Here is a 23,267-nt window from a genome sequence, read left to right as displayed (position 1 = left end):
AACTGCTCGGTAACCCATTTGCTGTTGACGTGGAAAGCTCACCACCAAACCTCCAAATGGAGTTGATTGACCTCCAATGCAATGATGCACTGAGGGCAAAATATGCGGCAGTGGGTGCTGCGGAGTTCGCCCGTTTCCTCCCCGACACAATGCCCCAGCTGCGCATCCAGGCTGCTCAAACGTTGTCTATGTTTGGCAGCACATACCTGTGTGAACAACTGTTTTCTTTGATGAACCTGAACAAAACATCACACAGAAGTCGACTTACTGCTGAACACCTCCACTCAATTCTGAGGATTTCTCAGCTCAGAGCCTTACCCCGAACATTGATGAACTTGTGAAAAGATGGGACACCACCAAGTATCACCCTCAACCTCAAACAAGTGAACATTACTGTGCAATCACATATTTAGAGTTTTTACTCAGTTCAAGTTTAAAAGTTAAAGTTTAATATTTGTTTTCACTGCATGTTACTTCTCCTTAAACAAAGTGTTGTTTTTGATTAATAGATTTTTGCACTTTATTTTATTGTATTTCAAACCAATTATATTTAAAAATATTTCAGTTGAGTGGATGAATAGAAAATTGCTATTATTGTTTTTTCTTTGAAGTAAATTTACCCACTTTTGCTAAAATAGAAAATATAGGCTACTGATGGTGCCTTGAATACCGGTTTCTTTCATTTAATGTTCATGTTATGGGGATTTTTATATAAAGGAAATTTGTCTTTTGTGTCTGTTGAAAATTAAAGATTACTGACAGAGCCATAAGAAATATTGCTTTATTTATCTGATCATATTGGAATATATTTGTTAGGTTTTCAGTAGGTTCAATTAGGTTCACTAGACTATATGCGTCATTTAAAATTTTTTCAATGAACATTCGAACAGTCCGGCCCTCGGCTTGTAGCTAAATTTTTATTTGCCCTCCGTCCATTTGACTTTGACACCCCTGCTGGCCTTCACGGCCCCTGTCTGTCAGTCACTGTAGAGGATAGGCAAGGTCTCTCCTCTTTCCTTCTTTACTCGCGATCTGAAAACCCAGAAGTGCTCTTTAAATGCCGGTAAAGCGTATACCTCAAGTGCCCATTCCTGAATGCATCTCAGAGCACATCTGATGTTCCTTCACTCATTCACACACATTGTTAAACGATCAACAAATGAACATGTACATGATTTACTTACTTAGTCCTATTCAGTTATCAACGACATAGGCTAATAAATAGCTTAATACACTGCCTGCATTTATTCCAGACACAGATTTAGGTGAAGGTATGGTTAACTTGCTTGTCCCATATATTGTTTCACTTTAGCAAAACTTTACTCTCCTGACACTTATGCCACATTTGTACAATCAAAAAATAARTCTACATTTGTCATTTTATTTTCGAATGATCTGTCGCTCGTTCAACATGCCTGGGTGAGAATAAATAATAATATCAAGCAAGCATGGGCTTGGATAACGACAGACGTCATCAGCAATGGAATAATGTTCTAATCCAATTATTGCAGCAGGCTCAACCTTTACCCCGCCCGTTTCTTTACATACAGAAGCACTAGCCAATAGTTATTTAGAGCACACAGCACTTCATACTGTTTGAGTGAAAGAGATGCGTGCTGGCGGCTGAAAAATACTTTTTTCCTGATCAATGATAATTGCAAAAAATACTTGTCATAATCGTATTCGGAAAATTCTCCATATCCGTTACGATAGCACACTTCTAGTAAATGCATTTTACGTCTCTATCCATTCTCAACATGGCTTAGTGTGTGACAGAGCATAGTCTCAGGCTAGCATGTTGCTTAGATCTCACACACATCTAAGATCTGCCAGCTTTACAGGTTTTAGGATGTGACCACATTACAACAGTCATCTTCCGAACTGAAAAGTACCCTTATTGCCTGGGTATATGGATAACCGACCTCTGTAAGATGGTCACTGGTTGTAATGCTATTAGGGATGCACCGATATGACATTTCTGTCCGATACCGATATCCAATATTTTCCTTGCCAAAAAACGCGATGCCGATATACATTTTTTTTGCAGCCTTTTTAAGCATTCTAATCCAGTTAAATAGTTCAAACACACACACTGACCAAAAAGTTRTTTTGTTGGCATTTACGTATGTCCTGATTACCAGTAAAACATAATCAAAACGTAATTCCTTCACTTACTTGCGGTTTCGTTATTCAGCCATCACATTCTCAACTAGGATATCATCATACATGTCAGTGAAGTTTCAGCTCTGTCGGTCCGTGGCGCCTCTTCCTCGGTGCGCACTGTGTCCGTTTCCATCTTGTCCAGCTGTGTCTAACATTTCACGTAAACCCTGTTTCTTGTCTGCATCGAAGTAGTGGTCCTTGTACCTAGCATCAAGCATGGTGGTGACACAGTATAGAGGCTCAGAGAGAATGCCACCGAATTGCTTGTTCACAGCCTCGAGTACTTTTGTAAGTTTAACCCCACGGTCTGTGTCGGCAGTTTTGTTGAGCAGGTGTTTCAATGCCGTGACAGAGGGTATCACGTCTGCTACAGATGCAGTTGATGAGCTTTTTTCTCGAGTCAGTTGTTCGAATGGAGCTAGGAGTGTGTTCATGTTTTCTCAATGCCATTGAAATGACAGCAGCGGTATGAGAACCAGCACATTCTTGAGTAGGGTTGTACATTTTGGGGAATATTCAGATGTGGAAACTTTCCGTGTGGAAATTAACGATATATATATATATATATATATATATATATATTATAATTATATATATTATATTATATATATATATATATATATATATATATATATATATATATATATATATATATACAAATTAATATTAATAACATTTAAATGTAGATGTTTGCATTGGATATATTTACCATATCATATGGAGACAGAAACCTAAACCTTTTACCTTTTATCATAAGTAGACCATAATTAAATCCTTCCAATATWAAAAAAAACACTTTAGTTACAAATTGAACTTTAATTACCTAAATGAGTTGACTCTACACATGGGATGATTTCACTGAACAACAAAATAAAGGGAATATTTAAATGATCCATCGCATGTCCCAAAAATGTTTTCAACATACATCTGTAAAATGATAGTCTAGACACTAAGGCTTTGGTTGTCTTCCTCTCAGGCTTCCATGTCTTCTCTCTGGACCTCCTCAATGTCCACCTCTTCAACATCAGACTCTCTGAGGCCTCATCTTCACTGTTACTTTCCAACCTTGTTGCGGATGGCTCGTTGTCAGGCTCAAATCTGCCTGGATGGCCAATAATTTTTCAACCCTTTTATTGGTCAGCCTGTTGAGTGTTTTGGTTTGTCTGTTCCCAAACAAGGACCAGTTGCGCTCTGAGATGGGTGATGTTGGTGGGATTTGGAGGATGATGGAGGCAACAGGGGAAAGAGGCTCAGATCCACAAAGTCTCTTCCACCAGGTGGCTGATAATATGTTGGCACGACTGCCATATTGCATCTTCATCCCAAAGCCCTTGCTTGGAAGTGTACTTCACCAGACTGCCCTCATCCAGGCCAAGGTGGCGAGGTGTTGATCTCTGCACCAGACAGGATGCTCTTGCCAGCATACTTGGGTCCAACATGTACACTGTGGCAGAAGTCTTCACGCTTCAGGCAGAAGTCTTCACGCTTTTTGATTTATTTCAGAACTTCAGTTTCCTCTGCTTGTTGCAACAGTGAAGTGGGCAGAGCAGTACGGATTTCTTCTCTTCAGACAGGATGGCATTGTCTCCCTCAATCCGTGCAATGGCTACTGCTATAGGTTTCAGGCTGCTTGCCACTCTCTCCCAAAACACATCATCCAGGAGGATCCTCTTGATGGGGCTGTCCATATCGGCAGACTGATATGGCCATTTCTTGGAGAGACTCCTTCCCCTCCAGGAGACTGTCAAACATGATGACAACACCACCCCAACGGGTGTTGCTGGGCAGCTTCAATGTGGTGCTCTTATTCTTCTCACTTTGCTTGGTGAGGTAGATTGCTGCTATAACTTGATGACCCTTCACATACCTAACCATTTCCTTGGCTCTCTTGTAGAGTGTATCCATTGTTTTCAGTGCCATAATGTCCTTGAGGAGCAGATTCAATGCATGAGCAGCCCAGCCAATGGGTGTGATGTGAGGGTAGGACTCCTCCACTTTAGACCAAGCAGCCTTCATGTTCGCAGCATTGTCTGTCACCAGTGCAAATACCTTCTGTTGTCCAAGGTCATTGACTGCCTTCAGCTCATCTGCAATGTAGAGACCGGTGTGTCTGTTGTCCCTTGTCTGTGCTCTTGTAAAATACTTGTTGAGTGGTGGAGATGATGTAGTTAATTATTCCTTGCCCACGAACATTCGACCACCCATCAGCGATGATTGGAATACAGTCTGCTTTTTACATGATTTGCTTGACCTTTACTTGAACTCTGTTGAACTCTGCATCCAGCAAATGAGTAGATAACGCATGTCTGGTTGGAGGGGTGTATGCTGGGCGAAGAACATTCAGAAATCTCTTCCAATACACATTGCCTGTGAGCATCAGAGGTGAACCAGTTGCATACACAGCTCGAGCAAGACATTCATCAGCATTTCTGACTACGTTCCTCCATTGAGTCAAAATAAACTTCTGATTCTAGGAGGACCATGAGCTGTTGCTATCGATAAGGTGTCTGATTCATCATTTTCACCTCGAATAGAAGTAGAGGGACTTTTGTCAGAGGTCGCTTGTTGTGAGAACTGAGGGAACTTGATGCACTTGGCCAGATGATTCTGCATCTTTGTTGCTTTCTTCACATATGATTTGGCACAATATTTGCACATGTACACAGCTTTTCCTTCTACATTAGCTGCAGTGAAATATCTCCACACATCAGATAGTGGCATTTTCCTTTAAAGATTAGTAAAAAATAACAAATACAATTCCATGTGCAGGTAAATAGTTAAGCAGTTAAATTAAACAACTCCTTGGATAAGATATTTTTTTATTTTATGAAACATGTATGGAAACGGGTGAATTAACATTCCTCAGTTAGCAGGCTCAAGCAAGCTAAAACCCACATGGTAGAAAAAACTAACTAGCAGAAATTGTTAACAAGTTATAAAGGATTTAAACACACTTTGCTGTAAGCTACTATTTACTAGTTAACAAAAAATCATGTATGTCATAAAATATATTCACCCCACCCAGTATTGKAATCAAAACTTACCAGAAGACATGGAGTCCTTGGCTCAGACAGTGTAGTAGTGTGGGCTCAAGAGCATCTCATTTAGTGTGCAAGATCTTGAGAATCAGCTGTACATGGGGTTASAATTCCATTGAATTGGGGATAGTTCAACCAAAATATGCCACAAGACCTAGAATTGCCTTAAGTGTATCCCACAAAAAAGGTTCACTGTTATAAACTAACTTTTTTGATGAATTTAAGCCAAATTCCCCAAATTCCCGGGCTTAACTTCCCATGGAAAATTTGCGGAAATTTTCCGGCCCTTGGCAACCCTATTCTTGAGCATGCAATATGGCTTTCTTCAGTACGAAACCCTTGTCGACCCACTTTGCTGTCAGACTCCGCATGCTCATTGGGCTGACATCGCTGGTCCAAATGTTAGTTGTGAAGCTATTAGCAGTGAYGCCCATAGCAGGTAGCTCATGGATGTGCCTTTCAACAATACTGTGTTACTCCGGTCGGGCAACATCTGAAATATCGCGACTACTTGGTAGTGTGTACCGAGACTCGAGGTGCTCGACCAGTCGGCGAAAGCCAACATCAACCACGACAGAGAACGGTTGATTGTCAAGGGCAATGAATTCCATTATCTTGGCGTTAATGGATTTCGCCTTTGAGTTGTCTCGCTGAAATGTTCTTAATCTTTCAAATGGCTGCTCGACTTGAACTTAGTTGTTGGAAGTGTGCGCTTAGTTTTTTTTCTGCTTTTGTTGTAAGTAGTCGCTGAACTTCTGGGGGTGATGCACTTTCAAATTAGTAATTAGGTTTGTGGTATTGAAAGATTTCACTTTCTCCCCTCGGGAAATAATAGCAGCACAAACATTGCATATGGCCTTTTTGTTATCTTCCTTTGAAACTTCAAAATAAATCCACACAGCAGACATTGTGGGCTAGCTTAGGAATGCTGTATTGCACGTGTAGCGCTGTATTTTTCGTGGCGTCATTACGTCATCTACCTACGTTATATAGGTATGCACGTCAGCGTTGACATCGGTTTTGTACATCAGCATTAAACTAGACATCGGGCCGATGCCGACATTTTTAGCTAATATCGGCCGATTCTGATATGCTAACCGATATATCGTGCATCCCTAAATGCTATTCTTGAATTGTTACTGCTTTCAAGGCTATGGTCAATGGTATCATTTTACAGTGTGTACTACAGCACTGTTTGGTAAATGATTGTAACTCATTGGTTCTTTTATGTTTAAGGTTAACCATGGATCAACAGAAAACAAAGAGCTTCCTGATAGTAGAGCTACATATGGATGGAATAGGCTTACCACCCTTTTTTATATACGAGAGAGAGTATATCATATATTCTTACGGATAACTGTTTCTGCATTCCTTTCTCTATGATATTCCTCTGGTTTTAGTGGTCATTGGGTGGGGCAACGCTGCACACAACACCCTCAGTGGCTGTTGGAAAGTCTCTGGTTTCCATTTTACTGAACTTGGCAGTGTCCTGACTGTCAGGCAGTAGGTTATAGCTGGAGCTGCCTTCATCATGTCATGATGTCATGTGACGCAGGAAGTGACCTGGAGTGATTTCCTATTCCTGTGCACTGAGGAAACCGCTCATATGCCCCATGGAAGCTGAGCCCACTGCTGCCACCATCAAACAGGCTGACGGGGGCTACTTCAGTCACAAAGTCATGAGGCAATGGCCTTGCATAATGAAAATTATTATAGCTGCTATGGCCAAAAAGAAAGCAAGGGTATCATGTCTCACTTAAAAAAAAAAAAAGTATTCCTCTAGTCAAATCTGTTTATCAAAACAGCAACCAATTCCGAATTCCACGAGGCTAGTAGAGAACACATGTGGCTTGTATGCCTGTTGGAACTAAGTATATCCCACTCATTTGTTGACTCAGGCCTAGATGTGATTGTGATGGCCAGTGTCAGTCAGTGTTCGCCATAGAACCGTGTCTCATCTCTCTTTCTGCTCTTCCCTCTCTCAGCCGTGTGGTCTTACCCTGTACTGTGGAGGAGGTGAGTACATCACATCACAATTTAGATTATRGGTAATTCATCTTAATAGAACATGCAACTTGAGGATTCAACCACATGTGTCCTCCTTACCGAATTCCGATGCGCACATTGAAGATGTTAGAATAACTGTCAACATTTGCTTTTAGTCAACCATGAAGACATATCGGAAAAAGAATGTAAAATGTAAAAATATTTACATTGCATTCAAAGTATTCAGACCCCTTTTTCCACATTTTGTTACAGCCTTTTTCTAAAAGTTATTAAATAAAAATGTTCCTCAATCTACACACAATACCCTATAATGACAAAGCAAAAACAGGTTTTAAGATATTTTTTGCGCACACACACACCTGTCTATATCTAAGGTCTTACAGTTGACAGTGCATGTCAGAGCAAAAACCAAGCCATACTGTGAAGCATGGTGCTGGCAGCATCATGCTGTGGGGATGTTTTTCAGCTGCAGGGACTGGGAGACTAGTCAGGATCGAGGGATAGATGAACAGAGCAAAGTACAGCGAGATCCTTGATGAAAACCTGCTCCAGAGCGCTCAGGACCTCAGACTGGGGTGAAGGTTCACCTTCCAACAGGACAACGACCCTAAGCACACAGCCAAGACAACGCAGGAGTGGCGTCGGGACAAGTCTCTGAATGTCCTTGAGTGGCCCAGCCAGAGCACGATCTTGAACCCAATCTTACAGCGCTGGAGAGACCTGAAAATWGCTGTGCAGCAACGCTCCCCATCCAACTTGACAGAGATTGAGAGGATCTGCCGAGAAGAATGGGAGAAACTCCCCAAATACAGGTGTGCCAAGCTTATAGCGTCAAACCCAAGAAGACTCAAGGCTGTAATCGCTGCCAAAGGTGCTTCAACAAAGTACTGAGTAAAGGGTCTGAATATTTCTGTAAATTTGATATTTGATATTTAATTTTTTWAATAATTTTGCTAACATTTCTAAAAATCAGTTTTTGCTTTGTCGTTATGGGTTGTGTGTAGATTGATGAAAAAACAGTAGTTGGGCTATATAGGATGAGCCATGACTAGAATGCAGTATGTAAACATTATTAAAGTGACCCAGTATTCAACAACTATGTACATAGGGCATCAGTTTCTAAGGTGCAGGGTAGAGTACTGGGTGGTAGCTGACTAAAACAGTGACTAAGGGTAGTGGTGACTGTAACAGTTTGATGGCCTGGAGTTAGAAGCTGTTACGCAGTTCCTTGGTCCCAGCATTGATGCATTTGTACCGCCTTCTAGATGGTAGCGGAGTGGACAGGCCGTGGCTCCGGTGGCTGAAGGCCTTGATGGTCTTCTTGGCCTTCCTGTAACACTGGTTGATGTAGATGTCCTGGAGGGCAGGCAGTGTACCTCCGGTGATGTGTTGGGCCGTCTGCACCATCCCCTGGAGGGCCCTGCGGTTGCGGATGGTGCAATTGCTGTACCATACAGCCCAACAGGATGCTCTCAACGGTGCATCTGTAGAAGTTTGAGGGCCTTAGGGCCAAGCCAAATTTGGGTCGGCAGGTAGCCTAGTGGTTAGGGCGTTGGGTCAGTAACCGAAAGGTTGCTAGATCGAATCCCGAGCTGACAATGTAAAAATCTGTCTTGCTGCCCCTGAACAAGGCAGTTAACCTGTCCTCGCCAACAGCCAATGAAATTGCAGGGCGCCAAGTTCAATCGACATAAATCTCATAATTCAAATTTCTCAAACATACAAGTATTAGACACCATTTTAAAGATAACATTCTCGTTAATCCAACCACAGTGTCCGATTTCAAAAAAGGTTTTCAGGGAAAGCAGAATATATCATTATGTTAGGTCAGCAACTAGTCACAGAAAGCATACAGCGATTTTCCAACCAAAGAGAGGAGTCACAAAAAGCAGAAATATAGATAAAATGAATCACTAACCTCTGATATTCTTCATCAGATGACACTCCCGGGACAACATGTTACACAATACATGTATGTTTTGTTCGATCAAGTTCATATTTATATCCAAAAACCTCAGTTTACATTTGGCTTTGCCTCCAAAACACCCTGTGAATTTGCACAGAGCCACATGAATTTACAGAAATCCTACAAAGCCTACTTTGTCTAATTATCTGTATGGTAGTAATAATTAATTGTATTTTGTAAAGTGGTTTCTTGCATCGCACAATGCAATTTACAGTCACTTATTTGGCCTATGGTGTTACAGACCAAGTAAAAAAAGTATGAATTAATATCGAGCCCTTCATAATGTGTGAACTTTTTAAGTCTCATGCAATGTAGGCCTGCATTGAACACCATATATAGGCTACTGTAGGCTATATCATAGAAATCTATAGCTATTTCCATGTGAATGTTATGGGATTTGCTCTATTGGTTTTGTTGGTAGGGCTACATTATACACAAATAGCCACAATAGCCTATTAGCTACTGTCTAAAACTGTAAGGGTATAGCCTCAGTGTCCACTGTAAATACGTACCGGAAGTTGCACAAATTTTTCACAATGTTCAAGTTTCTGCTCACAAGACCTAAAACTTTCTGGGGGTGGTTTGCCCCCCCTGGGTTAGAGCTAATTTTGCAACAACAAAAAAATACATTTTGGTGTCCTCTGATAGGGCTGGGCGATTATGGCCAAAANGCAACTAGTCACAGAAAGCATACAGCGATTTTCCAACCAAAGAGAGGAGTCACAAAAAGCAGAAATATAGATAAAATGAATCACTAACCTCTGATATTCTTCATCAGATGACACTCCCGGGACAACATGTTACACAATACATGTATGTTTTGTTCGATCAAGTTCATATTTATATCCAAAAACCTCAGTTTACATTTGGCTTTGCCTCCAAAACACCCTGTGAATTTGCACAGAGCCACATGAATTTACAGAAATCCTACAAAGCCTACTTTGTCTAATTATCTGTATGGTAGTAATAATTAATTGTATTTTGTAAAGTGGTTTCTTGCATCGCACAATGCAATTTACAGTCACTTATTTGGCCTATGGTGTTACAGACCAAGTAAAAAAAGTATGAATTAATATCGAGCCCTTCATAATGTGTGAACTTTTTAAGTCTCATGCAATGTAGGCCTGCATTGAACACCATATATAGGCTACTGTAGGCTATATCATAGAAATCTATAGCTATTTCCATGTGAATGTTATGGGATTTGCTCTATTGGTTTTGTTGGTAGGGCTACATTATACACAAATAGCCACAATAGCCTATTAGCTACTGTCTAAAACTGTAAGGGTATAGCCTCAGTGTCCACTGTAAATACGTACCGGAAGTTGCACAAATTTTTCACAATGTTCAAGTTTCTGCTCACAAGACCTAAAACTTTCTGGGGGTGGTTTGCCCCCCCTGGGTTAGAGCTAATTTTGCAACAACAAAAAAATACATTTTGGTGTCCTCTGATAGGGCTGGGCGATTATGGCCAAAAATATATCATGGTATTTAAAAATAAAAAAATTGACTTTTATGTTTATAAATAATAAAAGTTCTACATTTCCTAGATGAGTGGTGCGTGACCCTAGGGTGGCAACACATACATTCTAAGTGATTTCAATGGGTCTTTCTCCATTTCAGATTGTTTTATACTGTTCAACTTCAACCCCCCCCMAAAAAGTAATTTTCATMAATTTCTGCATTTGAGATCATTTCTACACTGCCAGTTAGGGCTACATGATATGGGCAAGCAATTTTTACTAAATGTTGCAATTTGACTTGCGATTTAGAGCAAAACACTTGGGTTAACTGTTGGAATCATGGAAATAGAATGTCTTATATAGTTAGAATATAATAGTGGGAACTTTTAATAGTGTTTGACATGACAACGAATGAAAATGCCAGGGAGGAGTTATTGTGACAGGGTAGGAACTAAAGTGTTGATAGGTGTTTCCTAGGGGAACCTATAATCTTTGGTTACATTGAATGTTTTCTCTTAGCTACTTCATGTAGCTAAAATATTCTTGCTTTACGTTTACCTATTAGGCTGTATAGCTAATTGCTCTTACTCAGTCAATTTATTTGCTAGCTAGCTAGAGATTAGCATTAGCGGCTAACAATCAGCGGCTAACCAGATTTAGGAAAACTTGCTAAGAAAGGACAAACTAGCTGCATATGCAATCAATGTGAAATGGCTAGCTAGTTAGCGGTGGTGGGCGCAGACTGAACGCAAGTGTCTCGTGGTGGAGGAAAAACAAGTGTGCTCCTTGAGTGACAGGAGCCGGAGTCGGGGCTAGGTTTGTGTGGAAAGCGGCATGGAGAGAGCGAGATGACTCAAGTAGCGAAGTAAACTATAAAAATGAACGTTACACACTGCGTATCACATGTATCAAACCAAACATTCAAATACCGTTATAGAAGGTAAAGTAAAAACCCAAACCGGTCCGTGCATCAATACCGATATATCGCAAAAGGTTCCATCTGAAATACACAGCGAAATGATTGAATACTTTATCGAGTTTACCTCCTAGATTGGAAAAATGTGTTTTGGTATTGTGTAGAAAGACTTAACAATTTTAAATGACACAGGAGCATTCTCATTGCCTATTCAGAAAGTTGCAGGAAGAACAGCATGCATAAGTGATTTGTGATGTCTTATGATAAACTTGGGCAAATTAATTAATTTGTAATACATTTAGTTGATTCCCTAAGGTCAATACCTATTTTATTATTGTTGAATTCCGTTTTAATGCCTGGCTTCCATGAGGGCTCTAATTATCATATTTGGACCCGAATGAGGCTCTCCGCTACCTATTGTTCCTGCAGTGATTGTTCATCGAATGTTTTCATAATTTTATTTACAGATAATCTGCAAAAAGCCTAGGCCTATGCAAATTAGGGAGCTAAATGAACGTCTCTCTTACCGATTCGGTAGGCTACACTGACTGAGTACAGTTACAAGCTTTCTACCATCCAGGACCTCTATACCCATAATGATGAAACAGCTTTTTATACATTTTTGCTAATTTATATTTAAAAAATAATAACCTGAAATCACATAAGTATTCAGACCCTTTACCCAGTACTTTCTTGAAGCACCTTTGGCAGCGATTACAGCATCGAGTCTTCTTGGGTATGATGCTACAAACTTGGCACACCTGTATTTGGGGAGTTTCCTATTCTTCTCTGCAGATCCTCTCAAGCTCTGTCGAGTTGGATGGGGAGCGTTGCTGCACAGCTATTTTCAGGTCTCTCCAGAGATGCTCGATGGGGTTCAAGTCCGGGCTCTGGCTTGGCCACTCAAGGACATTCAAAGACTTTGGTAGTACCCAATTTGCTAACGTTCATCAGGTCCTAATGGCCTATTGTCCCTCTAACCACACTGATATCAATGCAAATGTGATTGAAAATTACACACACTTATCAGTAAAACAGTATTGTGCTTTTAAAACTGACCTCACTGTTCTCATTTTGAAGAAAGAAGTTCAACAGCAGGTTGAAACTGAGTGTAAAATATGGTCCTTGTGGATGTTGTTTCAAAGCCTAACACAACGAAATGGACAGCGCATTCTAAGGTGATGATTAATTAAAAACACCCATACGCATTTTAGAGCTTATGCATAGKCTTATGAGCCCAAGCCMAAAAAWAAWACGTAATACAAAWTTTGAGTAGTTTAGTAATAGGGATTATTTTGATATTTTTATAAGRGTGACACATGATCTTTTAGCTATACAGAATATTGTACAACCATGCATTTCCATCTCCTTTATTCCTTTCTCGAGCACGCAGAGGGGCTGTCCATAGTTTATAGTTTAGTGAAATATGTTTAATTGCAAAAACATGTTACTATCGATTTTCCCGAACAGATTTCACTTGGTTTSCCAAATTAAGCACTGGGTAGCCATGGTATACAGAGTTTGGGTGGAATATTACCTGTCGCGCAGCAAGAGCATGCTCCTCAAACAGTGGTTGATACTGGAGTGATAAGTGTTTTTATATTTATTTCTCAGCTGCTCATATTAAGYACATGCTCTGCTATAAAACCTAAGTAGCCGCCTACCCAGCATCATTGAAGAACTGACCGTCGGGAAAACGTGAAGCCACCATTCGCTATTTGAGTGCATACAGATGACATGTCTTCTTTCCCCTGCCCCTGTTTCTGCCCATTTCATAATGGGCCATTCTAAATCTAAACTAATTTTACATATTAGTAAAGACTAAATGGAGAATAGTGTGATGGGTGAAAATATGATCACTTGAAGAGCTAACAGCTGTGCAGCCAGGAACAGAGCGCAAGCTTTTTTGCGACTTTCTCAAATCATCAAAAGCCTATAGTCGCATCACGCAGCCCATATGTTTGATTTACAAGACATTCAGAGGTCTGTATCATTCACAACTAATGTTGCCAAATAACTCTAAATATCGCGTATAGGACCTGTTTCAAATGATCACTTTTACGTTCAACATATGCCCACTCCCTACTGAATGGGAAAATATATATTTTTAATTTGATTCCGCTAAGTTCAATTATGTTCTTACTATAAAATAATGGCACGGGAAAGTTCAAACTAAGGATTCAGGTCAAGGAAGTCAAATTTCTGGTCAATGACCGCCGATCTAATATCCAAAAGTTATTTATGGCTGTAGGTAACAATACAAAAAAAAGTTCTGAGCAAATAATGTAAGAAATAACATGCAACAAAAAAATGTAATACTGCAAAGTTGGCTATGAACTAGAAACAGGGCGACTGTCGGCGCCATGTTGCATCCAAGACTAGTAGCGAACAGCAAAATCACTAGGCTATGTCAATCTATTATCCCCCATAGTAGAAAAGTTTACCCAGCTTGTCGAGGGAAATAGCCTATTCCAAACAGACTCTGGGACGATAGAGCCTACATTTATATAACCAGTAGGTCTAGGTCACAGAAAAAAAAACGTTATTAAAGCAATGAGGCTGACGCAGCAGATCAGAACGTTTTAGGTTAAAATGTCGATAAACAATTATGTCACATAAGTGCAGTATTGTGCACAAGGCAGTAGGCTATGCGCAAATGTTTCTTCCATAATGCAATTAGAGGGAAAACATTGTTGTCAAAAGCACACTGCACATGCAAGTGGTTTCATTTGACAGAGATTAAAATATATGTTACAAATGTAGAAAGAGGGGTGATCTAAAGATGCAACAACTAGCATGGGTGCTAATATGTTTAGCATTATGCCTTTGGCTACTGGACAATGAAAGAAAGTTAATTTGAAAACCAGTAGAACATGAGAGAAATAGGCTACTGGTTTCAATCGCATACGGAAGTCTTTATAAAATAATTGCCTCAGGATATGGTCAGACTTTGGCTAGGCTACTTTGAAGCAAGGTAAGACATGCCTCGTATGTAGTAAAACTTTCAGGTTTCACAATTAAGTATATGTTCAGCTCAATGTCCAGCTCATTGCAAAGATGTGTGTGATGCATTGATCAAATTAAATTATTTGTCACATGCGCYGAATACAACCTTAGTACACCTTACAGTGAAATGGTTAAAAACAATGCAGTTTTAATAAAAAAATCTGTGTCAATTTCAGTTTATTTAGTAAATACTTTAACAATAAAAAAAGAAGAAAAAATAGCAAATAATGCAAATAGTCCTCGTAGCTGTTTTGGTTAGCTGTTCAGGAGTCTTATAGCTTGGCAGAAGCTGTTAGGAAGCTCTCGGTAGTAGAGAGAACAGTCTATGACTAGGGGGGCTGGAGTCTTTGGCAATTTTTAGGGCCTTCTGACACCGCCTGGTATATAGGTCCTGGATGACAGGAATCTTTGCCCCAGTGATGTACTGGGCCGTACGCACTACCCTCTGTAGTGCCTTGCGGTCGGAGCCCAAGCAGTTGCCATACCAGGCGGTGATGCAACCAGTCAGGATGCTCTCTGGTGCATTTTGAGGATCTAAGGGCCAATGCCAAATCTTTTCAGTTTCCTGAGAATAGGCGTTGTCGTGCCCTCTTCACGACTTTCTTGGTGTGTTTGGACCATGACAGTTTGTTGGGGACTCCAAGGAACTTGAAGCTCTCAACCTGCTCCACTACAGCCCGTCGATGAGAAACGTGTAGTCACGTTGAGGGAGAGGTTGTTATCCTGGCACCACCCGGCCAGGTCTCTGACCTCCTCCCTATTGGCTGTCTCATTGTTGTCGGTGATCAGGCCTTCCGCTGTTGTGTCGTCAGCAAACTTAATGATGGTGTTGGAGTCGTGCCTGGCTGTGCAGTCATGGGTTGACAGGGAGTACAGGAGGGGACTGAGCACGCACCCCTGAGGGGCCCCCGTGTTGAGGATCAGCGTGGCAGATGTGTTGTTACCTACCCTTACCACTTGGGGGCGGCCTGTCAGGAAGTCCAGGATCCAGTTGCAGAGGGAGGTTTTTAGTCCCAGTGTCCTTAGCTTAGTGATGAGCTTTGAGGGCACCATGGTGTTGAACGTTGCGCTGTAGTCAATGAAAAGCATTCTCACATAGGTGTTCCTTTTTGTCCAGGTGGGAAAGGCCTTTGTTGAGTGCAATATAGATTGCATCATCTGTTGGGGCGGTATGCAAATTGGAGTGGGTCTAAGGTTTCTTGGATAATGGTGTTGTGAGCCATGACCAGCCTTTCAAAGCACTTCATGGCTACAGACGTGAGTGCTACAGGTTGGTAGTCATTTAGGCAGGTTACCTTGATGTTCTTGGGCACAGGGACTATGGTGGTCTGCTTGAAACATGTAGCTTTTACAGACCCGGTCAGGGATATGTTGAAAATGTCAGTGAAGACACTTGCCAGTTGATCAGCACATGCTGATACACGTCCTGGTAATCCGTCTGGCCCTGCGGCCTTGTGAATGTTGACCTGTTTAAAGGTCTTACTCACATTGGCTATGGAGAGTGTGATCACACAGTCGTCCGGAACAGCTGGTGCTCTCATGCATGTTTCAGTGTTACTTGCCTCGAAGCGAGCATGGAAGTAATTCAGCTTGTCTGGTAGGTTTGTCTCACTGGGCAGCTCATGGCTGTGCTTCCCTTTGTAGTCTGTAATAGTATGCAAGCCCTGCCACATCTGACGAGCGTCAGAGCCGGTGTGGTAGGATTCAGTTTAGTCCTGTATTGACGCTTTGCCTGTTTGATGGTTTGTCTGAGGGCGTAGCGGGATTTCTTATAAGCGTCCGGGTTAGAGTCCCGCTCCTTGACCGCGGCAGCTTTACCCTTAAGCTCAGTGCGGATGTTGCCTGGAAACCAATGGTTTCGGGGTATATACGTACGGTCACTGTGGGGACGACGTCATTGATGAGGCCAGTGACTGATGTGGTGTACTCCTCAATGCCATCGGAAGAACCCCCGGAACATTTTCCGGTCTGCAAGAAAAACAGCAAAAACTGATGTAGCCTGCCTTCCGTTGCCTATGCACTTGAATGGCGAATGGGAAGCGTGCTTCAATTACCAGTTGAGAGAGAAAAATAGTAGCTCTTTTCAATCATGGCCATCAACTGTTAATAACGTGATTGCATTTAGAGTTGTTGTGCATTGATTGGGCTTATAAAAGCGCATGTTTAACTCCAGCAGCAAAGAARGAGCTGATTGACGCGCTGTAGCAGCAGCTCTTGCACTGACAGATCTTCTGCTCATAAGTAACATAACGAATATACACACTGCAATTGAATTCCACAACATTATGCAAATGGACCGATAAACACGACCAGTCAAATGTATTTCCATCAATGATTAGGCTGAAAAGCATTATTTTCGATCTCTATGGTTCTGGATTTGAGTAGTGTTATTGGAATCTGACAGTGTTAGTAAATATTTTGATTCCTTTGTGTGAAGAGGATGGAGGTAGCTTACTTGTTGCTCTTGTTTGTATGGGTTACTGTTATAAAACGTTCTGACTCTCACACTGTCCTTATATGGCAATGATGTGTGTGTTCAGTGAGGGATGGATTATAGTTACACTGCCTTCCAAGTATTCACACCCCTTTACTTTTTCCACATTTTGTTTTACAGCCTGCATTTTAAAATGGATTCAATTTATATTATTGTCACTGGCCTACACACAATACTGCATAATATCAGTGGAATAGTTTTTTTATTGTTACAAATTAATAAAAAATGACAAGCTGAAATGTCTTGCGTCAAGAATTCAACCCCTTTTATGTCAAGCTTAAATAAGTTCAGGAGTACATTTACTAAACAAGTCACAGTAAATTGCATGGATTTTTTTTATGATTACCTCATCTCTGTATCCCACACGTTCAATTATCTGTTAGGTCCCTCAGTCGAGCAGTCAATTTCAAACACGGACTCAACCACAAAGACAAAGGAGATTTTCCAAAGCCTCGCAAAGGACGACACCTATTGGTAGATGGGTAAAAAACAAAACGCATTGAATATCCGTTTGAGCATGGTGAAGTTATTAATTACACTTTGAATGGTGTATCAGTACAACGTCACTACAAAGATACAGGCGTCCTTCCTAACTCTCTTGCCGGAGAGGAAGGAAACCGCTCAGGGATTTCACTGAGGCCAATGATGACTTTAAAACAGTTAATGGCTGTGATAGAACTGAGGGATCAACATTTTAGTTATTGCACAATACTGACCTAATTGACAGAGTGAAAAGAAGGAAGCCTGTACAGAATAATATTCCAAAACACGCACCCTGTTGGCAACAAGGTACTAAAGTAATACTGCAAAAAAAGAGGCAAAGTAATTAACTTTTTGTCCTGACTACAAAGTGTTATGTTTGGAGCAAATCCAATGCTACACATTACGGTGTACCACTCTCCGTATTGTCATGGAGAGTGGTGAATAATTATCTCATCAATATACTGTATATTAGTTTCATTTGTCATATTTTATATTTTTACAAATATTAGCATGTTTCTTTCACTTTGACAGAGTATTTTTGGTAGATCATTGACAAAATGGGTTAAAAGTCAAGGTGTGAATACATTCTGAAGTCACTGTACGTTCAAATGATTAGAAAATTAACTATGAAGTAGGGACGGGAATTTTTAAATTATTGCACTATTCTAATAATATTTCGCATATCTGAGAGTCAGAACATACAGTGCATTCGGAAAAGTATTCAGACCCCTTCACTTCCACATTTTGTTACATTACAGCTTATTCTAAAATGGATTCGATAGTTTTATTTACCTCAATCTCCACACAATACCCCATAATGACAAAGCAAAAACAGTAAAAAAAAAAAAAAAACATTGCAAATGTATAACACTTTTTTTAAACAATCACATTTACTTAAGTATTCAGACATTTACATAAGTATTTACTCAGTACTTTGTTGAAGCACCTTTGGCAGCAATTACAGCCTCGAGTCTTCTTGGGTATGACGCTACAAGCTTGGCACACCTGTATTTGGGGAGTTTCTCCCATTCTTCTCTGCAGATCCCTCAAGCTCTGTTTGGTTGGGGTAGAGCTTCGTTGCACAGCTATTTTCAGGTCTCTCCAGAGATGTAAAATCAGGTTCAAGACCGGGCTCTAGCTGGGCCACTCAAGGACATTCAGAGACTTGTCCCAAACTCACTCCTGCGTTGTCTTGGCTGTGTGCTTAGGGTAGTTGTCCTGTTGGAAGGTCAACCTCCCACCCAGCCTGAGCGCTCTTGACCAGGTTTTCAGCAAGGATCTCTGTACTTTGCTCCGTTCATCTTTCCCTCGATCCTGACTAGTCTCCCAGTCCCTGCCGCTGAAAAACATCCCACAGTATGCTGCTGGCCACAACCATGCTTCACCGTAGGGATGGTGCCAGGTTTCCTGCAGACGTGACGCTTGGCATTCAGGCCAAAGAGTTCAATCTTGATTTCCAGACCAGAGAATCTTGTTTGTCATGGTCCGAGAGTCGTTTATGTGGCTTTGGGCAAACTCCATCGGGCTGTCATGTGCCTTTTGCTGAGGGTGTTTCTGTCTGGCCACTCTACCAATAAGGCCTGATTGGTGGAGTGCTGCAGAGATGGTTGTCCTTCTGGAAGGTTCTCCCATCTCCACAGGAGAACTCTGGAGCTCTGTCAGAGTGACCGTCGGGTTCTTGGTCACCTCCCTGATCAAGGCTCTTTCCCCCCGATTGCTCAGTTTGGAAGAGTCTTGGTGGTTCCCAACATCTTCCATTTAAGAATGATGGAGGCCACTGTATTCTTGGGGACCTTCAATGCCAAAGACGTTTTTGGTAACCTTCCCAGATCTGTACCTCGACACAATCATTTCTCGGAGCTCTACGGACAATTCCTTTTGAACTTGTGGCTTGGTTTTTGCTCTGAGTGCGCTGTCAAGTATGGGACCTAATATACAGTGGGGCAAAAAAGTATTTAGTCAGCCACCAATTGTGCAAGTTCTCCCACTTAAAAAGAGGAGAGAGGCCTGTAATTTTCATCATAGGTACACTTCAACTATGACAGACAAAATGAGAGAAAAAAATCCAGAAAATCACATTGTAGGATTTTTAATGAATTTATTTGCAAATTATGATGGAAAATAAGTATTTGGTCACCTACAAACAAGCAAGATTTCTGGCTCTCACAGACCTGTAACTTCTTCTTTAAGAGGCTCCTCTGTCCTCACTCATTACCTGTATTAATGGCACCTGTTTGAACTTGTTATCAGTATAAAAGACACCTGTCCACAACCTCAAACAGTCACACTCCAAACTCCACTATGGCCAAGACCAAAGAGCTGTCAAGGACACCAGAAACAAAATTGTAGACCTGCACCAGGCTGGGAAGACTGAATCTGTAATAGGTAAGCAGCTTGGTTTGAAGAAATCAACTGTGGGAGCAATTATTAGGAAATGGAAGACATACAGACCACTGATAATCTCCCTCGATCTGGGGCTCCACGCAAGATCTCACCCCGTGGGGTCAAAATGATCACAAGAACGGTGAGCAAAAATCCCAGAACCACACGGGGGGACCTAGTGAATGACCTGCAGAGAGCTGGGACCAAAGTAACAAAGCCTACCATCGTAACACACTAGCCGCCAGGGACTCAAATCCTGCAGTGCCAGACGTGTCCCCCTGCTTAAGCCAGTACATGTCAGGCCCGTCTGAAGTTTGCTAGAGAGCATTTAGTGATCCAGAAGAAGATTGGGAGAATGTCATATGGTCAGATGAAACCAAAATAAAACATTTTGGTAAAAACTCAACTCTCGTGTTTGGAGGACAAAGAATGCTGAGTTGCATCCAAAGAACACCATACCTACTGTGAAGCATGGGGGTGGAAACATCATGCTTTGGGGCTGTTTTTCTGCAAAGGGACCAGGACGACTGATCCGTGTAAAGGCCGAATGAATGGGGCCATGTATCGTGAGATTTTGAGTGAAAACCTCCTTCCATCAGCAAGGGCATTGAAGATAAAACGTGGCTGGGTCTTTCAGCATAACAATGATCCCAAACACACCGCCCGGGCAACGAAGGAGTGGCTTCGTAAGAAACATTTCAAGGTCCTGGAGTGGCCTAGCCAGTCTCCAGATCTCAACCCCATAGAAAATCTTTGGAGGGAGATGAAAGTCTGTGTTGCCCAGCAACAGCCCCAAAACATCACTGCTAGAGGAGATCTGCATGGAGGAATGGGCCAAAATACCAGCAACAGTGTGTGAAAGTCAGCCACCAATTGTGCAGACTTACAGAAAAATTTTGACCTCTGTCATTGCCAACAAAGGGTATATAACAAAGTATTGAGAAACTTTTTTGTTATTGACCAAATACTTATTTTCCATCATAATTTGCAAATAAATTCAATAAAAAATCCTACAATGTGATTTTCTGGATTTTTTTTTCTCATTTTGTCTGTCATAGTTGAAGTGTACCTATGATGAAAATTACAGGCCTCTCTCATCTTTTTAAGTGGGAGAACTTGCACAATTGGTGGCTGACTAGATACTTTTTTGCCCAACTGTAGACAGATGTGTGCTTTTCCAAATCATGTCCAATCAATTGAATTTACCACAGGTGGACTCCAGTCAAGTTGTAGAAACATCTCAAGGATGATCAATGGAAACAGGATGCACTTGAGCTCAATTTCGAGTCTCATACCTATGTAAATAAGGGATTTTAGTTTTTTTTACTTGTAATAAATTTGCTAAAAAAATGGTTTTCGCTTTGTCATTATACGGTATTGTGTGTASATGGATGAGGAAAAATATATATTTAATCCCAAAAAAGTCAAGGGGTCTGAACACTTTGATAATGCACTGTAATATATATATATTTTAATTGCTCTTCACCAATCAGAATGATGCAGAGGGCAGTACATAAATAAAAAAAGACAACAGCGAACGGGCTGCTTTTCTCAAGTAGTTTTTGGCTAACAGTGAAAGAAGTCTGATATTCGCCATACTATAACTGATTTGAACTGATTCTGTTACAAAAATGTTTTCTGGTGACTGTTCACATTGATCTGTGTTAGCTCCTCTGTTAGGTGCGCCTGTAATTGCTATTTGAAGAGCGGAAAATAGCATACCATTGTCAAGGCTGACTGAAGGGCTAAATCCGCAGTAGTAGCGCGCTGCACAGTCATACATACTGCATTCAGTAATAACTGCCCTTCCCTACCGTGATGAGAGGAAAACGTCCTGGAAGACTGGTAGTGAATGGAATAAAACAAAAATACCCTGACCTTCAGATACTGACTTGTTGATCTGATACAGGCTTAGTATCCACAGTATAAGCATGGCATAAAAACAGACCTGCAGCACCATCATGAATGGCTCGTTTCATTAATTACACAAACATTTATGAACAGTGATCAAACTAGTTGAAAAACTGAGTGCTTGTTTAAATTCCTTTGTCTAATTCAGGACAATTTGAATGTCTCATTTAACCTAGGGCCATATGTTGGTTAATTAACATAGTTGTGTGTGTGTGCGCCTACAGTATGTGTGTGACTGCATGCGTTTGGGCGAGTAAGAGGGAATGMCTTTTGATGTGAAAGGAATAAGTGTTGTCCTCTACAGGGCCCAGAACAGAGGAGACGGACAGTAAAACTCTTGTTTGATCAGAGCTCTGTTCTCTGGACAATTTGTCTGTTTAGCCTACTCTTCTTGCTTGTTGTGGCTAGGAGACGATGCATAAAAACTACATTGTTTTTGGTTGGCACAATACCCATGTTAAATCAATGAACACTGAATGCATGCAGTGATGTTTTTATAGTCCCCATACATTTACATTACATTTACATTTAAGTCATTTAGCAGACGCTCTTATCCAGAGCGACTTACAAATTAGATGACAAACGCTTGACACATGCAGTCTCTCACACAATCTTTCTTTTGTACACAAACACACAGTCACACAGCCAGCCATGTAGGCCATCCAGTRCTGTAGGCCCCCCACTGTGGCTGTTTTCACGCCCCCCTCCCCCTAATCCTATTAAATCAAAACAGTGAAGAGTGGCTCTATGTTGGGCTGTGTCGGTCTGTTGTGGGGACTGGGGATGCTAGTAGGGGCCACCATGTGTCTCCCAACTTTGTTAACCCTGTATGATGCTGGACACTGCCATCCTGTTAGTCAAGCTCTTATTCAACATGAGCACTCTCTGTCATCTGATAGTCCATAACTAATGTTTTTATTTATTCCTTATGTTCTTAGTTGCTATCCATGTCTTTTATAGTTTCTAAAAACCCGACCGTAGGCAACACAGTGACCTATAGGGCCTGGTTTCAATGACGGACTCTTTAGGCATAGAGGATCTATGTCACTACCTACAGTTGAAGTCTGAAGTTTACATACACCTTAGCCAAATACATTTAAACTCAGTTTTTCACAATTCCTGACATTTAGTCCTAGTAGGATCACCACTTTATTTTAAGAATGTGAAAAGTCAGAATAATGGTAGTGAATTTATTTCAGCTTTTTATTTCTTTCATCACATTCCCAGTGGGTCAGAGGTTTACATTAGAGGTCGACCGATTTTATGATTTTTCAACACCGATACCGATTTATTGGAGGACCAAAAAAAGCCAATACCGATTAATCGGCCGATCTCTTTAAAAAAAGATATCTATATATATATACACTGCTCAAAAAAATAAAGGGAACACTTAAACAACACAATGTAACTCCAAGTCAATCACACTTCTGTGAAATCA

General features: G+C 41.0%; 1 protein-coding gene and 1 long non-coding RNA gene across 2 annotated transcripts in view; one reads left to right on the top strand and one right to left on the bottom strand.

Annotated features, from left to right (window-relative positions):
- Positions 1-4,262, bottom strand: part of LOC139023596 (uncharacterized) — a 581,371-nt gene extending 577,109 nt beyond the window's left edge. Inside the window, exon 1 of the long non-coding RNA XR_011474748.1 lies at positions 3,801-4,262. This is a non-coding gene — a long non-coding RNA (uncharacterized lncRNA). The remainder of the gene's footprint in view (positions 1-3,800) is intronic.
- Positions 1-23,267, top strand: part of LOC111957498 (phosphatidylinositol transfer protein beta isoform) — a 50,436-nt gene that overhangs the window by 7,099 nt on the left and 20,070 nt on the right. The gene's annotated exons all lie outside the window — the stretch shown is intronic.

The sequence above is a fragment of the Salvelinus sp. IW2-2015 genome, linkage group LG33, assembly GCF_002910315.2.
Source record: "Salvelinus sp. IW2-2015 linkage group LG33, ASM291031v2, whole genome shotgun sequence".
NCBI lineage: Eukaryota > Metazoa > Chordata > Actinopteri > Salmoniformes > Salmonidae > Salvelinus > Salvelinus sp. IW2-2015.
The sequence above is the reverse complement of the archived record's forward strand: the minus strand, read 5'-3'. Positions and strand labels throughout refer to the sequence as shown.